Below are 15,287 nucleotides of genomic sequence, written 5' to 3'. Positions count from 1 at the left end.
AAATGCAGTGGGAAGGAGCTACTTTTAGTCTTGCCCATTGTTGGTGTCTGGCAATACCTCTGCAGGTTTAGCTCTAAAGCTTCTAATGCTGGGTGAGAGGGAGGCTGGGGTGACAGAGGCAGCCTTTGCTTGTCACTGCGTGGTCTGAGCTCTCCCAGCTCGATCCTTCTCGGGTGGGGACTGGTGTGGTTTTAGGGAAGCAAGGGAAGCTCTGCTCATCAGCGGAAACGTCCGTGCTGTGCCGATGTCTTTGCATCAGCAGCCACCAGAGCACTTTGCTTTCTGCTCTGGCTGAGACATTGAGTCAGGCTCTATGGGTGTGGGCTCAAATGCTTACCCCTTGTTAAAGCAGCCTTACTAAAGGACAGTAACTTGTGTTTGTGTACGTACATCAAGAGAAAGGTGCATAGAACAGGAATCAAAAATGTTGATTATATTGACATTTTCTATAGTACAGATTTCTCTTCTCACTGAAATGACTGTCCTGGGGAAAAAAAAAAAAACATACAGAGCTTTGAAATTCCTTCCTATGGGGGTTTCAAGCTAAAAGCAGATCTCAAATCCTTCGGCTGAAATCAGGTATAGAATAGCATTTAATGAAACAAAATGAAGCATGAAGGTTTCTTCCTGTGCTCAAAAAAATGCTTACACCAGAAGTAACACTTGTACTGGAGTTTTAATATTTGATTGAAGTTTTCCAAAAGGGAGAACTGCTCCTTATGTGGACTATATAACTTCACATTTTGTAAAAATCAATAATCCAAGGCTAAGGATTGGGGTTTTATCATGAGTTCTATAACTATTTATCTAATTCTTATGGTACATATCTATAAAATATGGCTCACCAAGGAAATATAAAACTTTCTTAGATATAAACAAGGCCCTATTTGGCTTTGTGCCTCAAAATGTAAGCTGAAAACATCCCACCTGTATGATCCTTAACCAACAAAAATCCCCTTCCTCCCCCAACTTCCAGCTTTCTCAGGCCTCTGTAGCAAGAGTGGCAGAAGCCAATCAAGTTTTTATGCACACGGGGTCTGAGTTTTATCTGGAGCTTCAAAAATACCATGATGTAAAGATTTGGGGTGGGCAAAGAGTTTCAGAGGTTGTACTTAAAGGAAATTTAAATCAGGCTGATGCAAGACTCAATTGGGAAGCTACATTTGTGGTACATCTCCTGCGGTCAGGAAAACAGGTGAGCAAATCTGGTGGTTCCTCTAAAGTCTGGTAGTAAAATTTGTGATGCATCTAATGAACTTAGAGGGTCATCTTGGTTAAATTTAGAGCTGAAGTTGTGGCTGTAGGACAGGTGCTGAGAAAGAAAGCTGGTAGCCTCCCTTCTGGCTAATGACCAGTGATGCAGAGAGCAACGCCTGCATGGGAAGTAATTAGTCATAACTGAGCTCAGGGAGAGAAAGGCTCTCTGTCAAAAAAAGCAGGGCTCTCTGATAAGCTGGTTCTTCCTCATCTAGTTGAAAAGCCTGGGTTACATACCCCAACAGCTTCACAGCAGGTTCCTAGACTCCCCTGGCAGGGCCAACAGGATGTAGTCACAGATGAAGAATGGTTCATCGCACTAGGCTTTGGCATCAAATTTGTGCTGCTTCCTGCAACAGAGCTCGTGCCCTTCTGTAAATGGATTGATGCTCCTCACTGCCTGATCAGGAGTTTGGACCAACCCAGTGCAAGGCAACCATGAAATGGTAGGAAACTAACGTCATTTGTTCCTGTTCCCATAATAACTTTCAGCAGCAAGAAGCTACAGTCTCATTGGGATTTGGAATCTGTCTGTTCTGGCATCCCATATGCTCAAAAATGTGGGATTTTAGTATTAAATACCCCTTGGTATTTAAATCTGAGCCCAACATTTCACAGAGACTCTCTGGTTACTGGAAAGATACAGACCTCTTCTGAGACCTTTTCATCTTGGCCTGGCCAGGCAACAGGGACTATTCAGGTGCATCACTGAAGCTCCTGATTTCCCCTTTTCTTGTAAGGGCAAGGGGTAGCAGTCTAGACTCCTGTAACTTTTACATGCCTAAAATTAGATGAAGGAAGTCTCCAAGCTCCATCAGATAAGAGCACATACCACCCAAAGCGCAGCTGAGTGCAGGGGGAACCCAAGGCATAGCTCCTGGGCTAAGTCCCTGGGATCAAACATTTGCTCCATTGATGCTATTTCACTGTATATGTCCTAGTTTTTTCTTTTAGTTTTTGATTATCCTGAGAATTTTGCTAACATACTTCAGGAATTAATGCAGCAGTCCTATCAGTTAAATTCCATTTATTTGCCAACATCAGCTCTGTGTTGCATGATGAGGCTGTATGACCACAGAACCTCTTGCTCACAAAGAGCTACCTTCTCCTGTCTGCCTTTCCCTGGCTCAGAGGGCAGAGGTGAGGAGGGGGTGCCAAGACCCAGGACTGGAGACAGCACTCCTTCACTGAGCCAGCACTAATTCCATGGCCCAAACTGGCTACAGCAGCAGGACATCACAAAAGCACTGGCACTGAGCTTGAGCCTGCTCCTGAGCTTGAGCCGGCTCCTGCTGAAATATCTGGTAGTCACCTACAATGGAGACAAGCATCCTCGACACCCTCCTCAGTCATTGGGGAAGACAGGCACTTTTGGGACATGAAACATAGAAGTGGGTAATTCCCACAGGCTCTTTTCCAGGTGTACCTTCACAGCCATTCAGGCATAGCTGCAATATGTCTCCTGAGTGCCCCATTCATATTCTGGGATCGTGGGCTTGCATCTGACACCCTGGAGACCTTAGGCAGGCCTCCAAATCTCTTTTAATTCTCAATAATTTTAATTAATTTTCCCAAAGTCAAGTCTGTTTCACCCATGACAGTAATTGGTAAGTGATCTCTCTCTATGTATGTTGAACCATGAGCTTTTTTATCTGATTTTCTACCCCTGTTCTGCTGAGGAGAAATGGGGAGGGGGTCTGGCTGCTGACCGAGATCTACCCACCACATGCACCAAGGAGACAAGATCCCAGGGATGACTTCTCTGGTGCTTCAGCCAAAAAATTAGTCAAATTCCCACTGACCTGCTCTTCTGTTCTGTGCCATTTGAATGCATCCAAGGATGCTTTATGTATTGAGATGTGTGATGGAGTCAAACACCACTGAGTTGCCTGGTTCTGGCTCTTGCAGTGCATGCTGTAGGAACAGGGCTCCTCCTAAAACAGGGTGGCAGCATCCACATTTGTAAGTGGACATGGCTGTGACCTCTGGGGTAGGGGCTTAATCCTGCGTCCTCAACACAGGCAAGATGTGCTGAAAATGTGTCAGAAACTGCTGCCTTGGCCCAGACCCTGAGGGCAGAGAGACACCAGGTGGGGTTTAGCTGAAGATTCAGACAGATGTGACTTCTGTGGCCAATGTGTAGGGTCTACAGGAATAACAGGCATCTGCACTCCTGTGGCAGACAAGGACAGCTGCTCAGGGGGTCTAGGGGGGTTGGCATCTTACACTAGGCACCTGCATCCTCTTTTTCACTATTGCTCTCTGGTCTCCCATAACTGTGTTGACTACCTCACCACTGTTCATGACAGCAGACTAGACACCTGTCCTAAACACAGGCACAGACCTTGTGGGTGTAGAAATCCAGGTGAGGGCACTGTCACCCAAAGGGAGAGTCCATCCTCTCCAGCTCCAGCTTCATTTCCCCCTGACTCCTTTGACACCACCACCCAGGAAAGTCATCTGCTCATGGACAGATGTACCAAACTAACAAAATCAGGTGGATTGCTGCACATTTAGCTCGTCCAGATGTCAAGCAAATGTTAGGAAGAGAGCAGAGAGAGAAGAGGGCCCCAGGGCCTGGAAAGAAGATAGGATTGTGGTTTTGAGCAGCAGCCAACAAAGTAGATCAGCCTATACGTAACATAAAACCTCTTGAGGTTTCTAATCGATTTCAAGGTTGATCAAGGAGAAAACACTGCCTTTTGGATAATTTGAAGGCTTAACATTACTAGTGGTAATGCCCACTGACTCTTCAACTGTCACCTAAGCTCAAATTTAGCTTGAAGTATGTGGGCTAGTAACTGAAGTGTTACTTCCCACCATATACACCAAGGTCTCTAAGTATTCCTTATTTAAATGGATGGTTAGGAGAAGCTCCCTGGAGCTGGTTTCCCCCTCAGCAGTGATACAGATCCCTCCTGAGATGGACACACAAAGCTGATTTCACACTCTTGCCCATGGTGCCCATAGAAAGGAAGCAGATGGCCGCCAAGTGGAGAAATGCAATTACTTAGCCTGGATGTGAGAAGCCAGTAGTTGATTATTATTAATCAGTTGATAATTATTAATTATTTTTGAGTGGGCATTAGAATCCTCAGGGTCACAGGCATGAGAACTCATCCTGCAGCAGGCAAACCCCACTTGCCTGTCAGCTCCTGCTGCAGTGGATGGCTGGCTACTGTGCCTAGAGGGTACTTCTTGAGTAAGGAGGACCCACCAGCCCCACATCTGAGGTAAGGAAGCAACCCTGTGTGGTGCTATAGTCAAATGCTGCTAAAGGATGTAGAGGTATTTGTGGCAACTTCATCTTTCAGATCTGAAAACTGTTCCAAGTTTTGCACCTTTGCCTTAAACCGACATTGGATGAAGGTGCTGGAGGCCAGAAGGCCACTTCTCCTGAGTGGATGGCCCAGTGCTGGGTGACAGGAATTACATTTGTCCCTGCAGACATCTGCTAGGCAGCCCCACCTTTGCAGCCCAGCTCCCAGGACACCCCTGGCTGCAGGCTGCAGCCCTCTGCCAGGGTGATGAGTCCTGACCCTGTCCAGGTTGGCTACTCTGTGCATGGTCACTGTACCACAGTCATGTGCTCCATCCCCTCAGGATGGGGCAACTCACTGGAGAACAACCTGCCCAAAGGTCTCTGCAGACAAGTTCTCCTTTTTTCCCACAGGTTCATGTTCTGTGTAGAAATACTCCTTTGTGGTTAAAGCAACACAACTTAATTATAACTTAATAACTTCAATTTGGTCCTGTAAAAAGAGGGGAGTCTTGTGGGATATCAGCAGAGGTCATGATGATAGAGAGCTCAGAGGAACAGAGGGGCAAAAAAAAGAAGAAGAAAGGGCAACAGCTTCCTCCCTTCACCTGGAAAAAATCTTCTCTCATTCACAGTGAGAAGACAAAAACAAGCAGGGAGTTTGGGAAGACAGGAGAGACGGATCCACATGATGGGGGACTAAGCTGTCCAGAGGCTGCAAACACACAAAGGTTTGAGAGGATGATCCCCAGTTAAATAAGCAATTTCATTATGTACAGAGGATCCTCAGCTTAATTCATCCTCTTTTCCCATGCAAAACATGTCCACTGGACTTGGAAGAAATTCAAGGACCTTGACTTTCCAAAAGTCCTACAGCAGACACTAAGAGCGAGTTCAGTGGACAACTAGGTAGAGAATAGCATGAAGAGGCACCTCTGCAAATCAAAATCTTAACATTGTTTTTGCCTATAGATTTCCTACCTGAATCTCTGCATGGGGACAACAGTATACAGTGTATTTGGGGTGTGACCCCTAAGTGAGGGCATTCCATCCCCAGCTCTCTGCTGTGGCTCCTAGAAAATAATTCCCCAAGATCTCCTCTCTCCCTAGAGTTTAATTTCACTTCTGTGCCAGATTTCCCTCCTCCCTCCTTCCCTCCCTTGAGGGCTAGATCAGAAACGGGATCCAGGCAGGGCCAGCAGCCTGCTGTGACCTTTGCCTGTTGAAGTAATGCACAATTACAAGAGACCCGAGGTACTTCTGAGCACACAGCTTGGCAGGATGTTAATTAAAACAGAGTAACACTGCCTCTACCCTTCGCAAGGCCGTAGCTGAGAACATTTTATGAACCTCTAGGAGGTAAAGGAACATGTTCAAGGCTATGCCACATATCTGTGAGAGAGCTGGGAGTAAATCCAAGTGCGTTTTGTTTACATATCAGAATACAGCTTGACACATGCAATGAATCCAGGACAAGACCAGATGCATGCACCAGAGACCAGTGGCATGAGAAGGTAGAAAAAATTTCTTCCAGTCACTTCACTTGAAACAGAAAAGAGAGTCTTGCCTCCATCCTCTCTCACCCACACCAGCAGTAAGCCATCACTGTCCAAATCGCCTTTGTAGAAGTCCCCACGGTCCCTCGGTCCCCTGTCAGATGATAACAAAGAGGTTCAGTCTGCTGCTTCCAAATTCATGGCTCCATTGGGCCCCAGGATGGCCGGGGTACTGCTTTGTTTTACCACCCTGGCATGACCTGCGTTTTCTTAGCAGTTATTTATTTTTATTTATTTAACTGCATAAATTGATTATCCATGTAACAACTTTAATCAATTATCTGCGGCAAACAACTTCTCTGCAACTTAATTTGCAAAGTTCTTCCCTGACCTAGCAATATCTGATTGCATCATATGAGAGCTTAACTTTGAAATGGCAACACATTTCATTAAAAATAACTAATAGCTGCAGGGTTTAAAGATGTAAATGTTAATTTTCTTAATGAGAAAAAAAAGGGCATGCAGACTCTACCTGTCTATATTCATTATACTGTGTCCACATGGGATGACTCACATTTGCAAAACTCAGGTTTAATTAACATGCTTATTTTTACAATGATATTTCTCATTATAATAAATTAAATGTTTAAACAGCCAGTGCAAACATTTTGATCCAAGACAAAAATGCTTGCACAGTGCTAGTTTAAGCATTTAATTTATTATAATCCTTTCCATAACAAATGCCTTAGAAGTTGATTTCTTCGCTGTGAAAGGCTATTAGTATTATTTCCTCTGGTAATATTTAATCCAAGACAATCAGAAGTGTAAGGCGTGAACGGATCGGGGCTGGAAGGGATGACGCTGGGTGCGATGGCGGGGGAACCCGCCCCGGCCGCAGCGGGTGCCAGCCCCGCTCGGAGCCGCGCCCGGGCACCCGCGCTGCCACCGGCAGCCACACGTGAGCCCATCCTAGCGCATCCACGATCCAGAGCGCGTTCGGTACCCCAGGGCGGGCGGTCCCTCTGAACAGGACATTCCAGTCCGGGTGTGCGCTCTGTGCGAGCCCGGCTCCGCCTTGTCCCGCCGGGCAGGGGGCGGATGCGGCCCCTGAGGCCGGGAGGCGCTGCCGGCGGGGCCCGCCAGGGGGCGGTGCGGGCCCCGCCCCGCCGTGGGGCCCTGTGGGGAACGGCGGGAGCGGCGGGCCGGCAGAGGCAGCGGGATGTGCCACAATCCCAGTGTCTGGTACCACCGAGGAGCTCCCTGGTGACCGAGCCCCTTATTCCCTCGGAGTTCCCAGCCTGGTGCGGGGCGGGAACTGAGCTCGGCGGCTGCAGGGCTGGGCGGCGGATGGGCGCCTCTGCTGTGAGGGCAGCCTGGGAGAGCCGGCCGTCCTCAACCTGGACAAGAGAAAGCTTCAGGGTGACCTTGTAGCACCTTCTTATAGCCCTTCTAAAGGCTACAAGAGAGCTGGGGAGGGACTTCTGACAAGGACGTGTACCGTCAGCACAGGTGGGAATGGTTTTAAACTGAAAGAGGCTGGGCACAGATTATATATTAGGGAGAGAAGAGGGTGATGGGATGCTGGAACAGGTTGCCCGCAGAGGTCTCAGATGCCCCATCCCGTGCAGCAGGCCAAGCTGGATGGGGCTCTGAGCAGCCTGATCTAGAGGAAGGTTTTCCTTCCCATGGCTGGAGATTTGGAACCAGATGATCTTAAAAATCCCTTCTGACTCAAACCATTTTATGGTTCTATTTCTAAAGAACTTCTGACCCAGCCCCTGCATGGCCAGGGTCCTGGGAGCAAGCTGGGTTGGAGAATATGTCCTTCTCCCCTAACTTCACCAAAGGCAGTAGTATTACTCCCCAGACAGATGCCAGCTGTCTGGGCTCTGTCAGCTCCCACTCGGGACTGGGACATGAAGCCCTGTGAGAAGCAGGGAAAGCAGAACATGGCATGGCAGAGCAAGGACTCTCCTGGGGCACAGGAAGGAGCAGGGGGGGGGTTGCCCTGTGAGAGCAGTGAGACAGCCTCCATCTGACTTTCCTAGGGTTTGTGCTCCCAGGAGACATGTCCTTTTCCTCCTCCGGGGAAATTTCCACCTCTGAGCTGGAGCAGTGTCTGCAGAAAGAAATGAGCCAGGAGGCAAATTCCTCTTGAAGTAATCCAAGAAGAGAAGTCTTGTATAAGAGCTAGAGCCAAGGCGGGATGGTGCAATCAGGTGAGAAAAGCCCATGTGTTCAGCCCCCCCAGCAGCCGGAGGAACACAAGGCAGGGAGCTGCCTGCGCTGGGGACAGGCACGCAATGACCCACTGTGGGTGCCCCGTGTAAAGCCACCAGCATCTCCTGTCACCATCCCACCCTTGCACCCAGGAAAAACTCCCACCCCACCTCGGGGGCCTGGAGCCAGTGTCAAATAACCATGGCTGTACAGGGTATTTCAGGGATGCTAAAAAGTTAGTCTGCAAGTCACTCCAGTTTACTTGGTAATTCAAAAGTATATAATTTGAATTCATAAATAAAACCCTTTAGGGGATCTCATTACTCTGTGAAGAGCATTAGCAAAACACAAGTTGTCAATCACTTTAGCCAGCTGACAAGCTAGAAACCAGATGATGATGCAGGCTGAGCCAAATCAGCAAAGGGGAAGAAAAATCTCTCCTGGATTTACCTCCAGTGAATGACGAATGACAAATGACCAGTGATTTTTTAAAGAAATGGACATTAAAACATCAGTGGACAAATCACCAAATCTCCGCAGATCACCGAATGAAGTTTAGGGGTTACTCATTGTCTGAAAAATGTCCAGCCAGAAGGCTCCCATTTATGTTCCATTGCTTGCTGCCTGACAAGTCTCTGGGCTCACAAAAATTCAGCAGATTAATAAGCTGATCCCACTGCTTAACTAACTGAGAAAAGCAAAAAAGTGGTTTGAGTAGCAGTGCGATGGTCATTACAAAAATATCCACTGACTTTGGGAAATTGAGGGCACAACATTTTTACCTCAGAGGGCAGATTTATGTAGGCCACAAAGTGCCTTGGGTATTTCTTAGAGTCCTCGAGTTTATTCATGTATTATTTCCTCCGAAATTCAGTATATTTTTCCAGCAGGCAAGAAACTGGGGCTTCTGCGTACAAGTTTCATCTGCTCAAAATGTGAAAAAATATAGATCCCCTTAGCACATTCTGCTACAGTAGAAGCAAAGTGTAAAAGAAAAATTCCAAATATGTAGATTTAAAAATAAAAACACAGAACTCTCCTCCCTAAAAGGGATTTGAAGGAAAAAAAATCCCTCAGCTACAGATAGGTCTAGACTTTAATTGTGGAGCTGCCTAAGAAGAATTGTTGGCCTGAGGTCATTTTAATCAGGTTGCATGTCAGCTTGCAAAATCTCCAAATTAGCTTACAGCTTGGGGAGAGAAAGATGTTTTTCTTTCCTGAAGAACGCAAACAGATTGTTGTGACATGTTCTCAGTCATCATGACAGATCAGATCCCTGCTTTGCGCTGCGAGCCGGGAAGGAAGGCAGCCTCTTCTCCAGCTCCTTCAGAGATTTGGGCATCTCCCACTTTGTCAGAGCTGGGGATGGAGTTTACAGAAATCCTTATGAAAGTGAGGTTTATATGCAAAGACTCTGATAAAAGAGACTGACCTTAATTGGGAAGCAAGTTTCTTTCACGTTTTTTAACAACCTCCAGGCCTTCCTATCAGTCTGATGAAAGGGAACTTGTGAAAAGAAACAATCTGTATTTATGCAGCAGAAACTATCATATCCTGAGCCACACAGAGAATGACAAGGAACCGACTCATCCTTTTAAAAAAAGGATTAATTTGCCATTTTCTTCCTGAGGTTGTAAAAAGCAGGAGTGTGGGTGGATTTCACAACAGGCTGAGTACTTTAGCTGGATTTACGATGAGCTCTGAGCCTGTGTGAGACTCTGCATTGTGGTGTGGAGCAGCTGACCTGGGGTGATGGCCCTCCTAAGGTGTCCATAGCTTATGTGTCCGATTCAGTCCCTGGGATGTAGCACATTTGGACACTCTTTTTCTTTTTTTTTTTATTTCTCCATGTTCACTTTTTCATCACCATCAGTAGATGGTTCCAATGGGATCACAGGGGAGGATGGGATCTGGAGCAGTGACTTGGTTTCATCTGGAAAGACTCCCAGAGGGAGAGGCAAGTGATAACTGGCTGGTAGTGGGACACATCTCACCTGTTGGGTGGCTCCCAAAGGTCTGCATCTGAGCCAGCACCCAGCAGTGTCTCATTCATGGGAGTCAAAGAAATGAACATCTCTAAATGGTGATTCCTCCAACTTGTAGCTGCTACCTCCTTCTCTTAAATAGTTCAGGCACCCCATCTGGACAAAAGGAATCTGTCCTTGGTAGTGGCTGAGGGCTCAGTAGTGCCTGCAGCTGAGAAGAGATGTATACAGAAGCCCAAGTCCTGCCTAGAGATCCTGGTATGCCAGAAACATCTGCATGCCTGGATAGATGTGGACCTGGAACCACTTTGCCAACCAGGAGAGGAAGCCACATGCCCATGCATTTGCCATGAAGGCATCATCCTGAGTAGCTGACATAGAATCATAGAATCATTTGGTTTGGAAAGACCTTTAAGATCATCAAGTCCAACTCACCAGTACTGCCAAGTGCACCACTAAACCACGTCCCTGAGTGCCACATGTACATGTCTTTAAATACCCCCAGGCTGCCCACTTCCCTGGGCAGCTTTTACTGTGTTTGACAACCCTTTCTGTGGAGACTTTTTTCCTAATATACAATCTAAACCTCTCCTGGAACAGCTTGAAGCCATTTCCCTTTGTCCTACTTCTTGTTACTTTGCAAAGGAGATCATCCCCCACCTCGCTGCATCTTCCTTTCAGGGAGCTGTAGAAGGCAGTAGGTAAGGTCTCTCAGAGCCTCCTTTTCTCCAGGCTAAACAGCCCCAGCACCCTCAGACCTGCTTCATAAGCCTTGTGCTCCAGACCCCACCCCATCTCTGTCGTCCTTCTCTGGACTCACTCCAGCCCCTCAATGTCTTTTTTGTAGTGAGGGACTCAGAACTGGACACAGGTCTGAGGTGCAGCCTCACTGGTGTCGAGTACAGGGGCAGTCCCTGCCCTGGTCCTGCTGGCCACACTCTTTCTGATCCAGGCCAGGATGCCATTGACATTTTTGGCCCCCTGGGCACAGCTGGCTCATGTTCAGCTGCTGTTGACCAGCACCCCAGGCCCTTTTCCAAAGGGCAGCTTTGCAGCCCCTCTGCCCCCAGCCTGTAGCTCTGCCTGGGGTTGTTGTGACCCAAGGGCAGGACCTGCACTTGGCCACGCTGTACTTCATACAAATGGTCGAGGCCTATCGATCCAGCCCGTCCAGATCCCTCGGCAGAGTGTAATACATAAGACTTCAGGCTTTTAAAACTGGATGGGAAAAGACAGTGGGGTTGCCTCTGTTGGGACAATCCCTGGTGTCAGGAGAAGAGACTGCATTTCCCTGTTCCCGCTCTTTCCTTAGGTGGCTTTGCAAGCCAAGAGAAGTCACACCCCTATGTCTCAGGGTAGAAGCTGCCAGTTTATTTCTCCCAACAGCCTCCACATTGACAGCATAAAAATCTTCTTCTTCCCTGTTGTAAGAGTTTGGGGAGTTATTTTTCTGTTTTCTGGCTCCCTGCCATCAGCCCTGGTGGGACCCAGGGCAAGGCAGCAGTTCCGCGCAACCCAGATGTCAGCAAACTATTAATCCCAAGGGACAGACCCCTGGGGTGAGAATCCCGCTGCAACTTCTCCAATTAGACAGCTTACCTCCTGCTTTGCCTCTGCTCTCGCCATTTCAGACCGAACATATTTTATTGTTCAGCCTCCTAGTTAAACGGCTGGGAAGCTCTGGATGTAAGCACACGGAGATTACTGGTTCAATAATAGAGTCAGGCACATTGGCTTTACATCGTTTTGCTAATAAAGCTGCAAAATAAAGCTGTTGACTCTTCTTTCATCAGCATCAGCCCCATGAGGCTCTCCCCTGTCTTGCCTGGTGATTAGAGCAGAGGACTAGGAACATGGGTCTGGAGTTCAGCCCTTAATGAGCCTCCTGTTCGGTGTGTTTCACTCAGGGCTCTTGACCTCTTTGCACCTCAGCCAACTCAGCTGTAAAACTGGCTGAAAGATGGACCTCGTGGAAACCATCCACCGTGCCCCAGTTGGGCCTTGAGTCCAGATTCCATGGGTAAATCCAAAATAAAAATCAACAACAACTTGAATCTGCGGTGACCCAGCTCAAATGCCACGAGGACGTCAAGCCTTGCCAGTGTAAACAGTGCTCAGTCTCTGGGGTCCCCCATTACAATGTCAGAGCAAATCTAAGAGCTGTGCCTGCAATTTGTGCTGCAGTGAAAGACAGCAGTGCTGCAGCCTCCAGCACACGCAAGGCAACGTGGTGCCAGCTCCAGTATCCAGGTACATCAGCAGCTGCCACACGAGCAGTGCTGGGAAAACTGGGTGCCACGTGTGGTCCCAGATGGGGGAAGCAAGGTCCCCCTTATTCTCTAAGTCTCTGAGCTGCCAGACAGGTGACATCTCTTCCCTCATGGAGAAGCTGCCATGAACCATGCCAAGGACAGGAAAACCTTAGCACTCTCTTGCATCATGTCCAAAATGTTTCCAAACTGTCCCGCAGTCAGGATGGCACCTCTGTCAGAACCCGTGGCTCAGTGCAGCAGAAGGAGGTGAAAGGAGGTGCTGGCACAGCTTGTTTATTGTGTAACACCTTCCAGGTATGACTGTGATGCTCAAGACAAGCCCTGTCTCACCACCTCACCCAGTCCAACGCACACACATCTTCTCACATAAAACACAGTGATTTCTCTCAAAGTTGGGAGCAATTGAGAGCCTTTTCCCTCTTAAGTGGGAGGTTGCAGGTCAGACTTCTAGGTGGCATAGAGGAGCCAGAGCTTCCAAGCTGTCATTTAAAGGTGGGGAGCAATGAAGAAGAGAGGGTCCAACCCTTGGGATCTCAGCAGTGTGGAGTCAGCTTTGTACGTGCCATTTGTCACAGTGGGCTTAGCAAACTGAGCAAGAAACTGTTTCCAGACAGAGCAAGAGCACCTGGGATCCACTTAATTTAGTCCTGTGGCAAGGCCATTTGCTCCCAAACTTGCTCTGCACCTTCTTGTACAGTCCTGTACTGTGCAGTCATGTGGAGATGAGACTCCTGAAGCGAAAAGCTCTTCCTTGGGCATCGACAAGAATCCCAGGTGTACTTCTCTGTCTTAATATTAACCCACCTTGAACCATGCAGACATACCCAGCCAAGCACAGGCTTGGAAAAGGCTGAGGTTGAGAACTGTCTTTCAGAGCCTTCTCCATACCCCTTATAACCCTAGCTGCCCCACAAAGTGCCCTTTAGTGACTGGTGAGTTGTAGGTGTGAAGAGGCTGGAATGAAGCATCCTCTGGAGCTGGGAATGTGGGTATTTGCACAGCATGATGGGATCAGTGCTGGTGGCTGGGCATGAGCACAAACCTGCAGCATACAATGGCGACCTGTGTTCTGGTGTAAGGATCCTTTTGCTGAGGATTTTCCATCCCTTGAGGAAAATATGCTAACAGGCTTTAAATAATTAAACAAATCACATTGCAGGCAAACCCAAGTTGATTTTTAAAATGCATTATCCTCAGAAGGCACTAGAAATGCTCAGTGCTTTATATCCTCCTCAGAGCTCTTCACACATTAACTAATTCATCACACAAGGGACCACCCAGCTGCATCTCGACCACAGAGCAAATGCTGTGCCAGTCTCTTCCTCCTTTAAAACTGTGTTGCCACAGCTGGAGGCCAGGTTTCCTCAGCACCAACCAGCTGAGGCAGCAAGGCAACAAAGCTCTTTTCATCAGACCAAGTTTGCACGGAGGACATTTCTCCCACAAAGCCACTTGCTGATCCCAGATGGAGGACATTTCTCCCACAAAGCCACTTGCTGATCCCAGATGGAAGGCGGGTTTCCCTTGTGGCCATAAGACACTCTGGGGCAGCTGCAACCACCTCCTTGCAGGAAAGGGGAGTTGTGGGTGGTAAGGACCACAAGTTTGGCTTTCCATGGGCAGAGGCCAGGAAATCAGCTACCTCGAGCCTCTCCTCTGGCCACCAAGGCCATGGAAGCTGGAGACGCATTTGCAGGAGACAGAAGACAGGAAGGCAGAGCAGCTGCAAGGCAGTTGTGTCCACCTATCACGATGCTACAGAGCCATTTATCTGGCTCTCTGTGAGCTAATTGTTCTTGTCCCCCAAACCAGCCCCAAAACTGCCCTGATGATAGGTCCTTGCTGTCCCTGACACACTATGCAAGGACAGGGGAACAGCTTGAGGCAGCAACCAGAAGGTCTGTCAGCCACAGGAGAGCATGGCTGGTGAGGAGCAGGGAAAGGCCATGCCCATCCCCAGCGTCTCCCAGCCAGGTGTGCTGGGCATTGCCCTTGCACTCACAGGAATCCATGGAGGACAGACTGGGACTGCCACCCCTTCTCCAATCAGAAAGGTTTCCTGTGGTGGTGTTTGCCACCCTCAGCTCTCTCCCATGCCATGCATGGCCCAGAGCAGATGGGTTATAACACATGGAGTTTAAATTATTTGACAGTTCCCCTTTCAGGATTTGGGAACACCATGGAAATGGCTGCTCGTGGTGCTGTGGGGCAAGCCCTGATAATGTGCTGGGCATCCTGGAGGCAGCTGCAGCTGTGAGCCCCAGTGCGCGGGGGCGTGAACGGCCCTGGAATCCGGCTATCTGGTGAGGGGCGAAGGCCAGGGCCCCTGCGCATCAGAAAACAGCCCCCCTCAGCGGCTTTGGCCTCGGGCTGAGCTGGCTGATAGCTCGGAGCAGCGCGGTGAGAGACGAATTAGGAGGCGACCACTTGCTGGGGGTAAACTGTCGGTTTATTACAGAAGAACCAACAAGGAGGGGAAAACACCCAGCAAATGGCCCCGAACAAGGGGCAGGAGAGGATTTTAAGGGAAAAGGGGGGAAGAAGGCAGGGAAACCCGGCTATCCAATAGAAATACATATTTGGAGGTACGAAACATAACTGATATACTAAAGTAACCAACTGTTATAAATCATAGGAGGGGCTCCGGGGCTACAGCCAACCATACCTCCCAGAGAAAGGAAAATTCTCGAAACCTGGGAGGAGAAAAAGAGTGATTGACTGACCCCAAGGAGGAAACAACTTTCACTTTATAAGAGAAACCAAGGGAGGAGCAGTTTCATTTCCATAGCAACATAAC

Source organism: Zonotrichia albicollis, chromosome 2 (genome assembly GCF_047830755.1).
Source record: "Zonotrichia albicollis isolate bZonAlb1 chromosome 2, bZonAlb1.hap1, whole genome shotgun sequence".
In the NCBI taxonomy this organism is placed as follows: domain Eukaryota; kingdom Metazoa; phylum Chordata; class Aves; order Passeriformes; family Passerellidae; genus Zonotrichia; species Zonotrichia albicollis.
The sequence above is the reverse complement of the archived record's forward strand: the minus strand, read 5'-3'. Positions refer to the sequence as shown.